General features: G+C 45.2%; 1 long non-coding RNA gene across 1 annotated transcript; it reads right to left on the bottom strand.

The window, feature by feature from the left end:
- Positions 1 to 1,210: 1,210 nt before the first annotated feature.
- Positions 1,211 to 2,764, bottom strand: LOC145114848 (uncharacterized). Its single transcript, XR_013711284.1, has 3 exons — positions 2,677 to 2,764; positions 1,845 to 1,907; positions 1,211 to 1,284 (listed from the first exon to the last, which is right to left on the bottom strand). It is a non-coding gene; the product is annotated as an uncharacterized LOC145114848 (long non-coding RNA).
- Positions 2,765 to 4,054: the final 1,290 nt, after the last annotated feature.

Here is a 4,054-nt window from a genome sequence, read left to right as displayed (position 1 = left end):
TGAAGAAACATCCCTCCACGTCAGATAACCACTTCATAGCCCTGATCGCATCCTGTGTACCATCAAATGTCGGGGGCTTCGTGTTATCGAAGTCCCGGTACTAGAAAGCCCTGCCGGCTCCTCCTCCAACCCCTGCCGCAGTTACAACCGATGTGGCTACAACGGCAACTGTCTCTGCTAGAGCTGCATATCGCTCATCAAAGTACTCAACCATCGCGGTCTTAATCGACCCAAACATCTCTGGCAGCTGCGCTCGGAATGCCGCAGAGCATCCAACTCCTCTGTCCCTATCTGTACCACAGGCTCAGGTGCTATCGGCACCTCCGACCCTCCGTCTCCCGGATCCAGTAGTAAAACGTCTCGTCACCACCATACTGAAAAAAATGTACTCAGTAGTACGGGAGACCAAAACCCACAAACCCTAGGGGTTGTGACTTCCTTGCTACGTGTATGGGTCCTGTGCTTTCAGTAGTACGGGCCCATACTATCTTCCACACCTACCCATATTTGTCTCAAATATCACCACAACACCCTAACACTATCATCAACATACTATGCGCTCAACCCTTACTCCTAGGGAACATCGCCTATCCCACAACTGATCTCACAGCTCCTTATAACCCACACATCCATGAAACTTTCATCAACCCCTGCAGTGCTAGTGCAGGCTAGTCGCACATAACACTGGACCCAATAGACTTTCGAATATACAATCCTATCTGAAGACTGAATCAAACATTCTCAGGCTATAAGATCTTGATTACGCGCAGTCGTGATGCCTACACTAACGACTACAGTAATGATGTCAATTCCATATACAAGAAACCCTAGGCTAGTAGGCATCATATAATCATGCAATTCTATCATGCGATTCCTGAAGATCCCTAGCCTAGCATTGGCATACTGTTCTAACATATCATAATATCAATAACTGTATGGTATTTTGGGGTTTACTTACAGGCTCCGGCTGATCGTACCCTCTGCATCCTCCATCCTTTATTCTGAAAACCATTTTAGAACTTATTCCAAAAATTTCCTTGATTTGAGACTGGGTTCACACGTGTGTTTCCCCCCAATTCACTCAAACCAAGGCTCTGATACCAACTTGTAACACCCATAAAATTTACGCCAAATTTAAACTTTTCAATCATAAATAAAACCTAATAGTATTGTTTACAAAAATGTTTTCAAATCTTTATTCGATCAGAGTGTCCCAAAAGCCAGATCATAAGGATGAGGAGCGGTACGGTCACGCCTTCGCCTTGCCATGATCTCCTGAAGTACCTGAAACCATAAACTGAAAACTGTAAGCCCGAGGGCTTAGTGAGCTACCCCCAAAATACCAATACCACATTGATAATACCATATCCGTAATAATCAATCAATCAACATGCATACTGGGCCATCGGCCTGACTAGACCTCCCTACAGGGCCTACAGTCTAACTGAATCTATACCGAGCCTTCGGCATGACTGGACCGCCACGTGGGCCTACAGTCTCCCCGGACCGCTCATAGGGTGTGTTGGCCTTCAGCACAAAGCAGGACCGCCTCAACCCAAGCAACAATCAATTAACCATGTGCGCATAACTAACATATACTGGCATATACAAACATCAAACATATCTATCTCACTGATCACCAAACATAGCAACCTCTCATAACTAGAGCATTGACCTAGCACGTCACTAACATATTAATCCCTACGGATCATAAGAGCATAACATACTGTCTATCCTGATTCCGATCTAACAGATCATATCCACATGTAACATACCATAACGATAACAACTAAAGGGCCGACCTTGGTGCCTTAGACCCTGTCGATATAGTGAGGATAACTCACCTTGCAGATGTCGTCTCGGTAGATAAACTTCAACCCTCGGATCACTGCCACAAACTCCACCACCTATTACCATAGTATAAATATACCCATAAGCCAACCAATCAAACCCTGGTTAAAGTCAAAGTTATCAGTCAAGGTCAGCAGTCCATGTTGACCTTGACTCACCGAGTACCCTCGGCTACTCGCCGAGTTCCTTGAAGTACTAACTCACTCGCCGAGTCACCTGAGTGACTCGTCGAGTTCCTTTGGTTTACGATCGAGACCCTAAGGCCACTCGTCGAGCTTCCTTCTTGCAACTTGACAGTTACCCGCGCATACATAAATTGGGGCAACCTCAACCGACTCGTCGAGTTGTTCATCCACTTGTCGAGTCTACGGCAATCTTCATCGGACTCGCCGAGTTGTTCTTCCAACTTGCCGAGTCCATGCCTATCTTCATATGACTCTCCGAGTCAACCATGCGACTTGCCGAGTCCCTTCAGTCCTTTTTGCCATACAGACTCATTTGAGCCATGCAGCGGCTCCAAACTACAGATCCAAGCTTCTAAGGCATGCTTTTCACGTAAAGTTGCAAACTTTACGTGCATGCATAGCTACAAAGGCTATTAATGTCAAATCCAAGCTCACAATTGGGGTTTCATACTCAAAGAGGCTTCATACATGACCAAATTCGGGGCTTTATGACTATAGAACCCCAGAAGGGTCCAGATCTGAAGTTACAACTTCAGATCTAGCCCATATCCCACTTCATCTTCTCAATCAAACCATAAAAACCCTAGATCTCAACCAAAAGAGGTCTAGAAGGAAAAGAAGAAAGGTGACGACTTGATACCTCCAAATGATGCTATCTGAGGTAGATTTCTGATTTCCCACACTTCCTTGCTCCTAGCCTTTTGTTCTCCAAGCTCTTCTTCTCAAAAGATCTCCTCTCCAAAGCTTTAGACACACAAGAATGAAACACCACACGAATTAGGGTTTTCTGAGCTCTCAAAGGACTGCAAAGAGGCCAAAGGAGGCTTATGCTTCCTTAAATAGGGTGCAAAACCCCGGGATTTAGGGTTTCATCTGCCAGCTCCTACTCGTCGAGTCCCTTCATGGACTCGGCGAGTAGGCCATTAAATACGCGAACCAAGCCCGCTGCTACTCGACGGGTAGGGCAACCAACTCGTCGAGTAGGCCTTGAAACCAATTAAATTCTTATTTAAACAATGCCTGAGAATCGGGGCGTTACATCTAGAACCTCAGAAACACCAAGAGTGGCAACTCATAGCTCATGTAGTGGTACTAAACCACTAGACCTCATTCTTGGGGCCAAAATGAACCAAAAACTCATACATGCTAGATCTAAGACATCAATGATCAAGTTCATAGCTTTTTACCTCAAACAAGCTGGAAATTAAGCCCATAATCCAAATCCATAAGCTCTTCCTTGATCCCCATCCTTGCACCAAACTCCATCTTCTTGTAAATGGACCAAACACACCAAAAATGGACACCATGAGATCAAAATACCATAATGAAGGCTAAAGGACGATTTCTAGGGTTTTGGGGAATTAGAGGCTGGTAAAGAGGGCAGCCCTAAGGACTTAATGTGCTTATATAGGGTACAATCACTTAAAATTAGGGTTTTCCTCTAACCCTCGTACGCCCCTCGTATACCTCGTACGCCCAACGTACGAGGTTCCACACCCCCGATACAACCTTCACAATACGCTACGTGTACCCTGAACTACGCCTCGCGTACCACCCTTCGCACCAGTACAGCCCACGTACTTGTCAGGTACGCCCCACGTACTCGGGTTTCCCTTCAAACCCTACACATTCCGAAGGCCATAACTTCTTCGATACACATCCGATTCCGACGATCCATATATCCATGAAAAGGTAACGAGACGCTCTATTCTTTAAACAACACGTACCCACCTTACCATGTATTGAACAAACATCCATTCCCATAGAAGTACGAGCTGAAAAATTATCGAAATATCCTTTAACTCCGAAACACAAACAGAATACTCAGATCATCGAATATACATCATCCATCGCCAAATGAGCCCATAACTAACTTCTTCAAGGATCCTAAGCCTGCTAATACCCAAATCCTTGATCACCACCCCGAAATGGAAACTATCTGAAACAGGGTGTTACAACCGTTCCCCCACTTAAATTAAATTTCGTCCTCGAAATTATTCCTTACCATTCCCTACTCG

This window comes from Lactuca virosa, chromosome 5 (genome assembly GCF_052849685.1).
Source record: "Lactuca virosa cultivar CGN04683 chromosome 5, Lactuca_virosa_CGN04683_v6, whole genome shotgun sequence".
In the NCBI taxonomy this organism is placed as follows: domain Eukaryota; kingdom Viridiplantae; phylum Streptophyta; class Magnoliopsida; order Asterales; family Asteraceae; genus Lactuca; species Lactuca virosa.
The sequence above is the reverse complement of the archived record's forward strand: the minus strand, read 5'-3'. Positions and strand labels throughout refer to the sequence as shown.